We start from the raw sequence: 16689 nt of genomic DNA on the forward strand, positions 1-16689 counted from the left end.
TAAAGGAACATGGCGCTTACAGAATTTTAAAGTCAGTTTGCAATGGAATCAGATTCTCATTCATCTCCACTTCCCCAAATCCTAGCAGAGTACATCAGCTACAGAGACACTTAGTAAATGTTTTGTAATAAACTAGTGTATGAACAAGCCAGTGAATGAATGGAGTTAGTCCATGTAAATTCATTCTCAGAATGGCTCTTTTAGGGTAGATATTATTGTCCCCATTTTTCTGATCATAACTTGATGTTCTCAGAGCATACATTGACTGGTCATTGCTAACAGATTACTCAATGGACCACTGAGATTCAAATCCAGATCATTTGAGCCCAAACCTACAGACGTTTGTACTGCATCCTTCTGCAGAAACTGTGTGCTCTAAGGCCTTCTTTAAAATCCCCGCCTCTACCTCTGAAGATTCTATCTGTAGATAGTCTAAGGTTCTAACATTTCTAGTTTATCATTGTTCTCTTTATGGACTGTTGGCAACAGCTACTCTCTATTCCCAGTTGTTCATGAGTTTAAAAAATAGTATGTACTCTGCTTATTTCTGCATCCTTCAGAAGACTTTCAAATGCTCAGAGACTATATGCTCTCACAGAGCAGATGAGTTACAGTCCTGGGACAAGAAATTCAGTCTTACTGGTTCTCTTGAGAATGTGCCCCATACTCCCAAACAGAATCATTAAACTGTGAGTTGCTGATGACGATTTAAGAGGCTGCTTAGTGATTAGGTGGGTTTGTTTGTTGCTTGTTTGTTTGTTTGTTTGCTTTGGTTCTTCCAGGAAATAGATCTTCATAGTACTTGAAATTTTGGATTGTGTCTTTGATGTGAAATTTAGGAAATTTCACATGTGAAATTCCTTACACAAATGTAAGGAAAACTTTAAACAACTGGACTAGCTTGGAACATTGAAAATAACAGAAAATAGCTACTCTCCCTGGGGGCCAGATGCTGTGCTAGCTCTCCATGAAAATTATCTCATTTAATCCTCCAACAGCCCTAACAGTAGTTACAATTAATATCATGGTTTTATACATAAGGTAACTGGGTCTGAGATGGTAACTTGGCAAAAGAAATACCCTAAGTTAAGAAGTTGACCAGCAAATTTTAGTGGAGCACAATTAAAACACAAATGCCTGTATTAAGGGCAGGGTTCTGTATTAATTCTGGTTATATTTTATATATAATTAGAAACAGGGAAGTTGTTACTGTATTTTTAAATTTTTCTTGGATTAATTAGATTTCAACTCTTAATAGCAATAAGGATATTAGTCAATATGTCATTTCATTGGATTAAAGGACAGTTTTTAAAGGTTAATCTTGGAAACCTCATTATAGTCCCTGGCTTCCCAGTTTCTGAAAGCCTTTTCTCGATTAGACCTATCCCACTTGCTGACATTATAAATGATTATAATTTCATGATCCTGAATTCCCACATTTGTTTCTGTTCTTCTACTAAATCCACATGATTCTTTGACATCTTTGCAAATGTTCTTGAAAAATGTCTGTCTGTAGACTATAATAACAAAAACTCCATTCTTAAGACACACTGATGGCAGAATATCTCATCTGCAGAGTTCAACTCCTCATTAATGTCTTTTCCAAAACCAGTTATTACTAATGCTTCCTTGAGTTACTCCTAAAGAGCTCACTGTATTATTCCCAGTGTGTTAGTATATATTTACTTTAGTGTGGCCCTCCATTAAGACTTTAAAAAATTATCTAGGTAAATAAATAATTTTAATTTTTTAAGGTCCTTGCAAAGAAAAGAGCAAGACATCCCATTAGAGATACCTTCAATCCAAGGTACAAGAGGGACTCCTATGGAAGACAACTCCCATTAAAGATGAATGTGTATTTTTAGAATTTACAGAGTACCCAAAGATAACATCTGTTAAAGAGCCAGTAGTCTCTGTAAATATGATAATTCTTATCTAAACAACTCATAATAATACAGTAATATAAAAGGGAATTTAAAATAAGGAAAACATGTTTAGTCAAGTAAAGAAATAAAGGAATAAGATAAAGCAGGACTTTTTAAATAAAATGTAGGTCGATTTTAAAATGAACCCCCAAAAAATCTAGAACTGAAGCATTACAGTAGATAAAATAAAAACTTTTCAATAGTGGACCAGACACAGTCAAAGAGAGAATAAGGAACTTGTGGAATAGACTGAGGAAATCAACCAGAAAGTAGCACAAAGAGCTGTGGAGATGGAAAATATGAAAGCGAAATTAAGGGTGATGAAATAGAGAAGCACAGGACTGAACAGATACCTAAGACTTCCCGCAATTGAGAAGGGAGAGAACAAAGATAGAAATACGGCCACGGTCGCCAAACTGTGGAAAGAACCAAGATGCCCTTCAATGGACGAATGGATAAGGAAGATGTGGTCCATATACACTATGGAGTATTATGCCTCCATCAGAAAGGATGAATACCCAACTTTTGTAGCAACATGGACGGGACTGGAAGAGATTATGCTGAGTGAAATAAGTCAAGCAGAGAGAATCAGTTATCATATGGTTTCACTTATTTGTGGAGCATAACAAATAACATGGAGGACAAGGGGAGATGGAGAGGAGAAGGGAGTTGAGGGAAATTGGAAGGGGAGATGAACCATGAGAGACTATGGACTCTGAAAAACAACCTGAGGGTTTTGAAGGGGCAGGGGGTGGGAGATTGGGGGAACAAGGTGGTGGGTATTAGGGAGGGCATGGATTGCATGGAGCACTGGGTGTGGTGCTAAAACAATGAATACTGTTACACTGAAAAGAAATAAAAAATTAAAAAAATAAATAAATAAAACAAAAATACTGGATGTGTAAAAAATTTAAAAAAAGAAATATTGAAAGAAAATTAGAATATTTTCCAGCCACAACAACAAAAAGAATTGAGTTCTCAAGAAAAAGAAAAAAAAGAAAAAAAAAAAAGCATACTCTTGAGCAGGATAAATGTAAATAAACCCACTAATCACATAATATTTAAATGATATAACATCAAGGAAAACTGGGAAATCTTAGGTTTGTGAGATGGAATGGTCAAGTGACCTTCAAACACACCTATTCAGAAATAACAAATAACAGAAAATATTCAAATCAGCCTGCCAGAGTGCTGAAAGGAAAGAAAAACTCCCCTAATTCAGCTTTTATCCAAGGTAGAGTAATATTAATACGTTCTCAAATCAAGATGTTCACTGAAAAACTCAAAAAGGTGTATTCAGTTATGAATGCTTTCTACCGCAGTTTTAGAAAACTTAACTAACTGTAAATGACACAAACAGGTAATCTTTCTCCTCTAAAAAGACCAGGGGTAAACAGCTATTGATTTACTTACTATTCACTTACTCAATAAACACTTACTGGGAGCTCACCTTATGTCTCCCTGTGTGCCTACCACATGAACCTTACGATCTGTGCTGACCACTTGATTTATAATTGAAACTAACCCCTAACTTTGCATTCCAGTGTCCCTTACCTTGTCTTCCTTTTTCTTTTTTCATGGCTTCAATTTCTCCCTTTATTATTACTATGTCTATTGATTTGTGTCTATCTTTGCTGAATTACAAGCTTGGGGACAGGGATCTTTGTCTACTTTGTTTAGTAATGAAACCCAAATTTCTAGAGCAGTGCCTGGCCATAGTAAGTGCTGTGTGTGTGTGCATGCTGCACGTACATGTGTGTGCATACACTTGATGTCGTATCAGTAATCTTTCTGAGATTCTTTTGGTCTCTCCTTTATGTCCATCAGCTCAAGGTGACAAGATGGTGTCTTCAAGCCTAAATATCAGGTCTCCTTTCAAGGTAGGAAAAAAGAAGGAGTCAATGTAGATTCTGCAAATTTCAACGATTTCTCAAGGAAGTATAAAGTACAAGGAAGTTTGGGAAATCAACTATTTCACTTTTACAGCCTTTTACTGGAGGCAGACATTGAAAATGGGGTTGAGTTTGGAACCTGGGTGAACAAAGCTATGTCAGCCACATTCACTAAGACAAGACTGGGGCCTAAGAGTAAAGAAATGACAGAAAATAATAATAGAAACATATCTTTAAAGGAAAATAAAAAACAGAGTTTTTTGTTTAGTATAATATCCCAAAGGTCATTGTTTATCACTAATTGACAGTCTGAAGGAGATGATGAATGGAAAGAAGGAGACTGAGGAGGAACAAAACAGAGAGCAGACTGCCATCTATGATATCATGGCCTATCTCAGACATCTGGAAAATTGTTTTTTCCTCAGACCTCTTTTCTCCCCAAACTTGAATTCACTTCCAATAGGACCAAGTCCCTTAATTACCAATAGGCAGAGGAATCCTTCCTCCTACTTCTAGATCAAATTGTTTCCTTGGTGTTATCAGCATAATTTTCTTAAGACAAGATAAGAAAAAACTAGCAGTTAAGATGGAAGACAGGACACCATTTGGGCAGACAGCTGGAGTTGACACCATTCTCCTCCAGATTGCTGTGACACCATGGGATGTGCTCTGACTTCATTCGTAAGTGGAGAGCCTGCAACTGTCCATTGGATTTTACTTTTAATGGTTCTTGGGAAATCTGCTTAGAAGGATATATACCCCACTGGCCACTCATACACAGGGGACCTAAGGATAGGACTAGTTAATGTCAGTGAATGAACATGTCACACAGAATGTTACTTTCTTAACAGCACTTATTAAATTCTGACTGTAAAAGAAAGGAGGTCAAAATTTCCCCTGCCAGGAGGAAAATGTCTTGGATTGATGTTTGGAGACTTTAATTTGGACCAGTCCCTGCTCAAACCCCTTCTCTGTCTCCACCTCAAAATGTTCTCCCTGACTTAGTGCCATGGCTCTGTGGCCAGATTTTGACCACACCATATAAGGACATGAAGGGGTCTTGAGGCGGGGGTGGGGGGTGGGGGGGGTGGAGAAAAGGTCTATATCCAACTTGGGATGGATCTATTTGAAGGCAAATCACATCAAGACCAAATGCATGGACAAGAGAAACACATCAAAGGCAGACTATGAGAAGGTGGAGCCAGGACCCACTTGGACTGCCTACAAGGCATCAGCCTTGTGGCCAGAGCCACATCCACCTGGCACTGGCAGTTTCTGTTGCCATCCCTTTGAAAGAGTGGGTGTGGCTAATTTTCCAATCAGCCCTATTTTTCTTACCCAGTCATTAAATGAGGAGATGCCATGTGGCCTCAGATGATGGATTCTCTTTGAGTAAGAGAAAGTCATCCTCCAGTGGGAATGCCAGGTGCCCTGCCAGTCCATGGAGAGTCTGCTCTTTCTCAAAGGTGTTTTTTGGTATCTGGGTCTGTCTGCTCTACCATGCTTTCTTTCCAGGCAGAGTTTGCTGCTGTTTTCCTTTCCACAAACACACTCTTCAAAGCAAGGAGAGGAGACATTTACGGCACTTGTGAAAGGGGCAAGACACTGAAACAAGTTAGACCTGATTTAAAGCCTAATTTCTGAGAGTTTTTTCATCCTTGAGGATGATGCCCACCCACCCTGCTGTGTTACTATGAGAACTAAAGATAATGTATGTAGCATTCTCAGCATGGTGCCCTGTTAAGGACCAGGTGCTTAGTAAATGACTCCTGTGTATTCTGATGCTTGTTTTACTGAGCTATACTCTTTTCTGGTACCTTACCAACTTAGCACACATGTGTGTGCACATGCACACACACACATGCACAGGTCCTATTAGGTAGACAAGTTAGGGAAGTACTGTGTGTATATCAGCTTTATTGATCCCGAATGGCTGCCAGGTTTAATGCTACAGAAAATGGATTATGGATGAAATGTAGTTCTAAACCATACTCAAGACTTCCAGGCCCTGTATGAAATATTTGTTGTTTCATCATAGGGTAGAGAATAATGGGTCAGGGGTCTGTCTTTACAGACTTGTTTCCACCAACACCATGTATGATCTTCATGTCAAGAACATAGGGAGTTGAGGGAAATTGGAAGGGGAGGTGAACCATGAGAGACTACGGACTCTGAAAAAAAACCTGAGGGTTTTGAAGGGGCGGGAGGTGGGAGGCTGGGGGAACTAGGTGGTAGGTATCAGGGAGGGCACATATTGCATGGAGCACTGGGTGTGGTGCAAAAACAATGAATACTGTTACGCTGAAAATAAAAAAAATAAAATAAAATAAAAAAATAAATAAACATCAGTGCCAGGATGAAAAAAAAAAAAAGAACATACAGTGTTCAACCAAGGACTCTGCATGTATCACCTCACCTCAGGAGAAAGGTGTCTGAACACACGGGGCCTTTCCCCACCCCTTTGGCCCTCTCCCCTGGGAAGAAAGTCCCTGAAGTGTGGTATTGAGAGAAACAGCTACAGCTCCATGCCCCACCTCCATTAGCAGGGACTTTACTTCCTGATGTTGGATTTGCGGAGCTTACAGGGGAACATTTTGCCTCTTCCTGAGAGGTTAGTTGTTCAAAGACTCCACCTGAGACAAGGACAGAGGTTAGTGAGGACATTTTTGGCAGCCCATGTGGTCGTGGTCACACCATATTTCTTCAATCCAGCCTTAGGGTAGTAAGACCGATGTTTTGATCCCTACCTGTGTGATCCTTGCAGCTGTCTTTCAAGGGGTTCCAGACACCAGAGATCACAGTGGGTTATATTTAATAGGCCTCCTAAACCCCATCTTTATACATTAGAGAGCTGAAGCTCAGTGAAGTTAAGTAACTTGCCCAGGGCGGTCCAAGACAGCAGGTAACAAAGGTGAAGTTGAACCCAGTCCCTTTGACTTCAAAGCCTGTGTTTTATCTTCCATACTATGCTGTCACCCCAGAAAGCCAATGTCCATCCTTGAATTAACTTCAACCACCAATTTTCTTTTCACAGCACAGGTTGGGAAACTTTACCCTCTTACACTCAGTTTTCACATCAGCAAAATCAAGAGCTTAGACAAAACAACAAGAAAGTTTCTCCAGATGGAAGATTTTTCTTCAGTTCATATCAATCCTCCCTCTGTATCTTCAGTGCTACAACTCCACAGATTTTAAACTTCTGAAAACAGGGGTGCCTGGGTGGCTCAGTCAGCTAAGTGTTTGCCTTCGGCTCAGGTCATGATCCCAGGGCCCTGGGATGGAGACCCAGGGTGACCCACACTGCGCTCCCTACACTCATCGGAAAGTCTGCTTCTCCCTTTGCCCCTCCCGCTCCCCATGTGCTTGTTCTCTCTCTCTCTCTCTCTCAAATAAACAAAATCTTTAAAAAAAAAAAACCTCTGAAAACAGAAGAAATTAGGTTTCATAAATTTCTTTATAGTAAAATGTGTAAACATATGAATGTATAGATTATTTTTTAAAATGAAAATAAAAGAAGAGCTGGTCTGGTTGAGGTGACAGGTGAGAACATGTAATCAAATGCTACATCTCTTCAGATTTTGAGACATCTCAGCACAAATCTGGAGCACTCTGAAATCGAACCAGAAATTCACTCACATTTAATGGGAATAACATGAGCTTTGGGGCCAAAAGACCTAGGTTTGAGTCTCAGCTACTCCATTTATGAGCTGTTTGTGCTGGACAAGTCATCTAATGATCCTGAGCCTTGGATTGTCATCTGTAAATTAGAAGTCTTACTATCCTCATGGTGGCTATGACACAAATTGTTTTGGGAAATGTCAAACCACACACATGTTAGTCATTAGTATCAATAAGGTAATATATTATTTTTATCATTAACCATTGTTTCTTACAAAAATTACCAGGGAATGCCATCTTAGACATGGTATCTTAGAGACTCAAACAAAACTTTGTGAAACATCAACAAGTCAGGCCAATTAAGGTTAAAGGCAATTGGGAGCAAAGAGGCCGATCCTTGGAGTGATGCGGACACAAACTCTCCCTGGAGTGAGCTGTCAGCAGAGCAGAAGTAAACCCACAACCTCTCAGTGTCTCCCTAAAGCTCTCCCCTGCAGTTGTTTAAAACATGGGTTTTCAATGTCATGCAACTTTGTGCTGTGATTTGAAAATTTTGCATGTGGCAAAGAGCTGAATTTAAAGATGGAATGTTAGGATATTTGTCACTTCTCTTCCTTCTACTGACTTTAGCAGATTGGACATAGTTTTCCTAGTGAGCTTCTCTGTATCTCTTAAGAAATACACCTCTTATATGAAACTTACCTTCTCAAAGAGAGCTGATCATATTCACTTTCCCTATGTCTATTGCAACTTGTATTTTCATATCTACAGTGGATTTTCATTTTATCAAGGAACTATTCTCTATAAAGTCAGCACAAACACTAATCTGGCAAATACCAAACCATCCCTTTTAGGGCCAATTAAGAGTTAGTTTCTTGCAAACCTCTGGTCACCACATTTTGGTCAACTGACCAATACATAACCTCGTTTCATGTATGTTCCTCTTTAAAGATACCTTCTCTAATATGTTTGGTTGGTTCATTAACACTGAATTCACAGACAATATAACTGTAACTCATACTTGAACAAAGCTTGCCTAATGTATATTTTTCCAAAAGGCACACCACATCCTAAGTGTTCTTGTACTTGGGAATACTATACATCACTTCAGCATCAAGGACCATTTTAAGTAGCAAAATAACTACAAAAAGGCACAAAAATGCAAAAACCATGGCACTAAACAGACAATGGAAAGAACGCTTGTTTGTGCTATGAGAACTGAAACAAGAAGGCAGAGCAACATTTTGTCCAACCTTAGCTGACAATGTGTGTTAGGTGACCCAACATTTTCAGTGCTCTCTGCAAGTCTGGTAATGATGGAAAATGACATGATCTGGGGACTACAAATAAATTTCTCAAGTAGACACATTTGTAAACATAGAATCCACAAATAATGAGAATTCACTGTAGCTCTCTGCCATAGGGCTATTAGGAATTAAATAACCCAAAATAAGTAAAATTTGTAAAACTTCAAATAGGACTATTTTGCAGAACTTTTCATACATGTGTACTTCTAGCCCAAACTTACTCCCAAGTGCTAAACACGTGTTTCCATGTGCTTAGCACAAAGGCAATTCAAGCTCAACAAATACAGAGCTAAATTTACCTGCTTTCTCCCTAAAGCTTGTGTTTTCTCCTTTTATTTTGCAATTTGGATCTCTTCTCTCTAGAAAGTCTCAGCGTCCTCCACCATGGAGGTTTTGGATGTTCGGCTTTAAGGGGGATTATCGAAGCATTTTCCTCAACAAGGTGGTTCCCCTGCTTAATAGGACTTGTTACTTCCTGTCAAAGGAAAGAAATTTCTCCTGTAGAATAGTTCATACTTCCTGAATCCTAACTCAGAGGGAAGTCCTCTTATAAGCACCTTACTTCTGTTAGCTTACTTGATCTTGACAAGAACCCCATGAGAAACCGTATAACTCTTATTTCCATTCTATGGATGAAAAAGTTGAGGCATGGAAAGCCTAAGTACTTTGACCGAAGTCTTACAGCAAATAAGGAGTAGAGCCAGGATTTGAACCATCGTCGTCTAACTACAAAGAATGAACTATTAACCACTCTATTACACCACCTCAATTTTGTTAAATGTAAGTGATTTTGAAAGTCATCTGCCTCAGTGTCTTCAAGGACTCTATATGGTCTGCAAATAATAATCATGGTCACAATAATGTTAATTTAGGACTTTTCCTGGATGAAATTTAGGACTTTCCCTGATTTTTTGATAATTTTTTTTTCCTAATTTAGCATCCTTTGCTCCCCTCATGGATGTTGCCCTCCTAATCACAAAGATTGTTATCTTTTCTTCACTGCATTTCTACCCTTCTGCCTTTGTGCTTTTATACATACAGTCCCCTACACCTAGAATGCTTATACTTCAAGTGTGGAGGATCTAGTCCTGCCCATCTGTATGGACAACATATTATAACATTTTTAGCAGAAGAGCCCAACACAACAGTCAGAGGTCATGTTTCTTTAGTGGCCAAGGATATAAAAAGCTTTCTGCATGGGATAAATTCGTGAATCAGAAGGCATTAGACCATATTCGTAGTTGGAAAGACAGCATCACATGCCCTAATAAGGATGTCCATGATGTACATGGCACAGGGTTCTTCCATTCTCACTTGGTGCTGGTTGAAGGGCAAGACTCACTACTCTCCCACACTTCCTGTTACTGGACCCAGGAAGTATGCTTGCTTTTTAAGAAATGAAAATGTGCAAAGTAACCCCAGAGTATCCCTTAGGGTTTTCTGCAAAACTGGTTAGTCTTGCCTATTCTCGGGTATTTGAATAATAGAAGGACTCAGGCAACCCTGAACTCTGCTTTCTCTCTCTTCACTGTCCTTTTATCTGGGTAGTACTTGCCCTGAATTTGAATTTGTTTGAAGCCCTCATCAAAAACTGATGATGTGCTATATGGTGACTAACATAACGTAATACAAAAGAAAGAAAGAAAGAAGAAACCTCCTGACCCCATATCCAGTTCCCCACAACATATTTTGAAAACAATCTTAAATGCACTTGATCTTACAACAGGACTTTCTCTCTCCAAATACTCTAAGTCATAAACTTGGAATCAGATGAGGGTTTTCCTTCATGTGAACTCCAAAATAATGCTCCTTATAGTATATCCATACTCCCCTATATGTGGGGTCGGCAACCATTTCCTGTGTGCTTCCCAAGGCACTGCACTAGGGAATATTTCAAACACACAATTTCATGTAAACCTCATATCAACCCTAAGAGTATGAAAATTATATCTTCATTTCACAAACAAGGAAGCAGAGGCTTAAGGAAGGCAAAAACACATTCAAGTCTATATAGGTAGCAAATAGCAGAGCCAGAAATTTTACCTATTATATTAGACATCAATTTTTTAGTAACTATTGGGTCCTAGGTACAGTTCTAAAATACTGAAAATACAATGAAGGCAGAGTCAGGCAAACTCTCTGCTATCCTGGAAGAGACAAATATTAGTCAAATAACCATAAAATCCAATGTATGGTTGTAAACTGTGGTAAGTGAGGAAGGGAGCAGCGTTATGAAATGTACAGCATTTGAGCCTCACCTCATCTGAGAGGTCAAAATGCTCTTTCTTCGGGGTCAGTTGCTTCTATAGCAATCTGAACAATGATTTGGGGCTGACTGGGGGAAGAGCAGCGTGGTAATAGTGACAGTGGAAGTATACTGTTTTGAAAAATATTTAGGAGACAAAATCTTGGGATTTGCTGAGTGAATATCAGACTGTCAAGGATGACCCTAGATTTCTAGTGATCTGGAAAGACTGCTGCCATTCACTGACAGCAAGACAGTGGAAGGAGCTTAGATCAGAAGGCAGAAGAGAAATGATAAGTTTGACTTTGGACATGGTGAGCATAAGATGCCTTTGAATCGCCCTCATGGAGAGATTGAGTGGAGAATTGGAAAGGAGCCTTGACTGATATGAATGCATAAGTCGCCAACCTATGGATAATGAAATGGAAGCCATGAAGTTGTTTGAGGAGAGACTAAGGAAATGATCTAAGAAATGATCTCTGATGGAGTTTAATGAGCTCCAATTTGTAAGGGACAGGAAGAAGAGTTTAGCCTGCAAAGAATATTGAAAGCAAAGAATGTATCATATCATTGAAAACAAAAGGAAGAGATTGTTTCAAGAACATAGAATTCTGAAGTCAAGTGAGATTAGTGTTGAAAAATATCCTTTGGGTTTAGCAGCTTAGAGGCCATCGGTAATTTAGCAAGAGCCCTCTGGTGGGTGATGATGGTCCAAGCCAGATGACAGTGTCTGATCAGGAAATTGAAACAATGATTCTAGATGACTTGTTTGAAAAGTGTCCCTGGGAAGGAAAGACAGCAACAAGGCTGCAGCTGGAGGAGACATCAAATAACAGTGGCCATGACCTTGATCACTTCACTATTTTACCTTCTCTCATAAAACAATGAAGTTATTTCATTTTGCATTGGTTGATTTTTCTTCCTCTTCCAGATATTCAATAATAAACTATGTTCTTGGGGCACCTGGGTGGTTCAGCAATTAAACTTCTGCCTTCGGCTCAGGTCATGATCACAAGGTCCTAGGATCAAGCCCCGCATTAGGTTCCCTGCTTAGCAGGGAGCCTGCTTCTCCCTCTCCCACTCCCCAAGCTTGTGTCCCCTCTCTTGCTTTCTCTCTCTGTCAAATAAATGAACAAATAACATCAGTAAATTAGATAGATAGACAGATAGATGATAGATAGATAAACTGTGTTCCTCATTACTTTGTGTAACCAAACAATTTAGTTTAGGCCACAGTGTGACACATAGCAAAACTCAAGTATTATCTGTTGAAGGAGAAACAAAGGAAAGAATGAAGGAAGAAAGGAGAAAAACAAGACGGGGGGGGAGGGAAGGGGATGAGAGAAAGAGGGAAAGATTGAGGAGCTCTTTGCGCAAATCTCTTTATCATGGAGGGTGAGGAAACACTGAGACAGTCAATTGTCAAAAAGAAACATGGAGACCACTAACAGCATAAAATGCTTAATTCACACTTTCTTTATATTGGTTTCCTCTCTCTACTGGGGAAAAAGTAATCTTTTTGAGGAAAAAATACCCCCAATCTAATGTCTTCATGAATAATTATTTTTATGACCATATCATATACAGTAAATTGCACAGAACCAATTTGGGGTCAGCCAGCATTTTAAAAGTTACATAAGGCACTCAGAAGGAATTTTGCATCAAAGCCAAGTTCTTGAAAAGGTGCTAAGACAATTTATGTCTATCACTGAAACATAACCCTGTCATAAGGGTCCTGAAGGGCTTGGTTTCTGCATGTAATGACAATTCTTTACTCCTTCAGGCTTTCTCTTGACACTTGTGTCCTGATATCACCTGAGTAACAGATCATCATCTGTGTATTGGGAAGGTTGACTCACTCTGCAAAATCTCACTAGAGTGAGCTTGCCTGGTTTTGAACTTGCACCTTTTATTTCATTGTTTCCAGAAATATGAGTCTTTGCACACAAACAATAACACACCACAGCCAAGTCTCATTTTTGGCTCTGTCCTTCTGAGCCCAAATATCATACCTTTGTTTATGCAGAGCTTTTAAAATATCCTCACATTACCAAGTTGACTTAGCTAAAAACATAAACTACATTCCTTGTGTTTCTACAACACTTAAAGTAGGTAAACATTGTCCAGTGGACAAAATTATATTCACTGTTTGGCCAGATGATTTGGAAGAGGTTAAAGTGGTTTTAGGATGTTTCAGTGCCTAACTTCTAGAGAAGAAAAATTAGACTTACTGTCCCAGTAACTTTGTAAGAACTGGTGCATTCAAGACAAATTCCCTTCAGGAGATTGATTTGCTAAGATGTCAATATATAGCTTGTCATTTATTGATTGCCTGAGAAAAATACAATGCAAATTACCTATCCAGTTGTTTTTGCTTTAAGGCAGCATGCAGTAAGGAGACACTGTTTAGTGAGGGGATTAAGGAGGAAACAACCACCACTTTAATAAAAGCCTGTGAATTTTATGTTCTGCCTCTGACTACTTCTCACACTGATTCACAAACTGTTGTCAATACTCTTGGTCCTTCACCTTTTACACTGCGTCTGAGTTTCAGATTTTAAACCCCCTCAGATGTGGCAATGAAAACCGATTCTTCAGTCTTGACTTTCATTTTCCCCACCAAATCTGCAACTTATGGTGGATACTTGTCTCAGTCAATTACTGGCCTCTCCAAGAAGTTCCACTTCACCCCCTACATCCTGTATCCACATCTGTCAAAACTGGAATGAATGACCTTCCCACCACCCTCTCTGAAAACCCCACCCACTCCTTGACTGCCCATTCCTTCCAGGGTCATTATTGTCAAATACATGTATAAGTTCACTGTAAGTACTATTAATGGTGAGGTTCTTGCATAAAATTTAAAAATCCCAAATTCAACTTTTTAATAATGATGATGATGATGATGATGATAGCTAGCATACTTTGTGTGTTGTGGACACTGTAGAAACAGGAGGGCTCCCCCACCCAAAATGTGGTTTGGACACTAAGACCGATGACACCATCCACAAACTGTGATTATATGGAGAGGTCTATCATTTGCATGATGAGACTTCCTAGCGAAATCAGAGCAAGTCTCCTGAGTTGTTCTTAAAATGACTTGAGAGAGCAAGGAAAGAAAACTGGCTCAAGATTTTTCTTGGGTCTAGGGGTAAGGCCAGGTGAGGATTTTAGGGCTTTGTGTAGCTTGGATCTTCCATCAGTTCAGAAGAACCATCCTGGCTTTCTTACCAGCTTGCTCAGATGCATGGCAGAAAGGGGAAAAGGAGTGAAGCCTATATGTAGTCAAATATTAAAAATGAATTCAGACTCTTTATTCCACGGTGGCAGGTCCTACACTAAGGACTTCATGTGTCATCTCACTGTGTTCTTTCCTTAACTCCTTAAAGCAACTTATTAACCCATTTCACAGAGGAGGAAGTCAATTCCCAGAGAGGGGCAGATGCTTCCCAAGGCCAAAGAGCCAGATTGTGCAGAGCCAGGACTTTGACCTATGTCTGTCTACTGACAAAGCCCATGCATGACTTTGGCTTTGACTAGACAACCGAATCCAGCCTGACAACTGGCAGCATGATGAAATTCACAGCTAAGCACTTTCAGGCCCTCAATCTATGTCCTTGTCAGTATATACACTGGGTGTAGAAATCTTGTTTTCAGTAATGAACTTGATGAGGTCAAGTCCAGGGCTGGGTCAGAGAGGTCACATGGCAAAGCAAAAAGATATCAGGCATTGATTAAAATCAGAGAGATCTTAGAATGATCCCTAGCTTCCTCATTTGGGGAGTTCAGGAAAGTTACTTATCCTCTCTCAGTCTTAATATTCTTATCCATGAAATGGGGACAATAATCCTTAGCTTGATTTTTATAAGGATTTTGGGAAATGTCAACTGTCTGGTGCCTAATAGATGTGTACTGAAGCAGTTGTCATTATTTGCATATGTGTTGCTTAAAATGCATTACTTTTTAAATTAAAGTATAATTAACACACATTATATTAATTTTAGGTATAAGCATCATACTGACTCAATTCTATATACTACTCAGTGCTCACCATGAGAGGTATAGTTATCACACATTGTAATGTTGTACTTTTAATCTCTGTGATTTATTTATTTTATAGCTGGAAGTTTCTATCCCTTAATCCCCTTTATCTATTTCACCTATCTTCCCATCCACCTCCCTTCTGTCAACCACCAGTTTGTTCTCTGTATTTAAGAGTCTGTTTGCAGCTTGCTCATTCACACAGAAAGTAATTTCAGAATCCAGAAGTTTCTGTTGTCCTGTTCCTGTGGCCTTTGTTGAACATGTGACTTAGGTGTGCAGTAGTTGCTTCTTACGCTGTACATCCACTGGAGCACTTCTTGTTTCCAGACGAGTGTCTATTGGCCAAGCGCTAAAAAAAAAAAAAAAAGTATCAAGTAAGCACAAAAAGATACAAATAAGCTCTCCAAAGTCTTTTACTGATTTGTGATCTACGCTTCTGCTCCTAAAGGAAACCCTGAAAATGGTTTTTCCTAATCTAATCTAATCTATCCTAATCCAGTTATGGAAGAAAGTTAGAATTCCAAATGATTTCTTCTCCTGCTTGTTTGATAACAACTCCTTGGGATAGATTTTGGGAGGCTGGCACAATCCAATGTAAAAAGGGAAGATTGAGGGACACCTGGGTGGTTCACTCCGTTGAGCTTTCAACTTTTGATTTTGACTCAGGTCATGATCTCGGGGGTTTTGGGATAGAGGCTCTCATCAGCCCCACACTCTGTGGGAGGTCTGCTTAGGATACTGTCTTAGGATACTGTCTTAGGATACTGTCCTCTGACCTTCATCCTATTTTCTCTTTCTTTCTCCAAAGCAAATAAATAAATCTTTAAAAAATAAAAATTAAAAGAAGGTTGCATTTTGCATTAATTTCATGTGAAACACAGTCAGATAGAAGTCCCAGGGAGAAACTTCATGTGAATGTCCAAAAATAAAGCTGGTTTATCTTTGGAGCGGCACAGTACCCTGAGGCGGGCCTCCACTTTGGCAGCCTCCTTTCCATTCCCATGCAGCCTCCATATGTTTACAACATTTCCAATTTAGCTGGATTTCCTGAGGTAAAACTGAGCACTGGTGAGCCTAGATGACTCTGAGAGCTGTTCTGTGAGGCAGAGAGAGCTCACACCTAAACGCTCTTGTTTCCACTTATCTCCTGAGTGTGAGGCCGGAGGTTCCACCCACTAATCATGGGAACATGGCTGAGTTTATAGAACTGCCATAAAATGGAAATGATATTTTCTCATGCCTATGGATATTGTGAAGACTAAGAAAGGTACAGAGAGAAAGATGTCTGGCCATTTGCCTAGCACCTAATAAGTGTTTTGAGGAATGTCTCTTTCAATTGCAAGTGACAGACATCTAATTCAAACCGTGTTAATAAAAGGTGGAATTGATTTTGTGTGGTTCTCATAACCCAACATCAGTCCAAGAGTGGGTTCTCTGGATGGCGTCAAGCCAATCTGGGCTGATATAATCAGTACTCAAGGGAAGACGCCAAGGTTGTGCCTTCCCTCCATCCCTCAGTTCTAAGTGACTCTTCTTGGCTTAATTTCAACAACACTCTCTTCACATGGTTAATATGATGGCCACACACAGCCTTGGACTCACAACCTCCCAGCTTACTAATGCTAGTGGAAGGAGGATTTCTCTTTCTTAAGGCCCAT

Source organism: Martes martes (assembly GCF_963455335.1).
Source record: "Martes martes genome assembly, chromosome: 2".
NCBI classification, from domain to species: Eukaryota; Metazoa; Chordata; class Mammalia; order Carnivora; family Mustelidae; genus Martes; species Martes martes.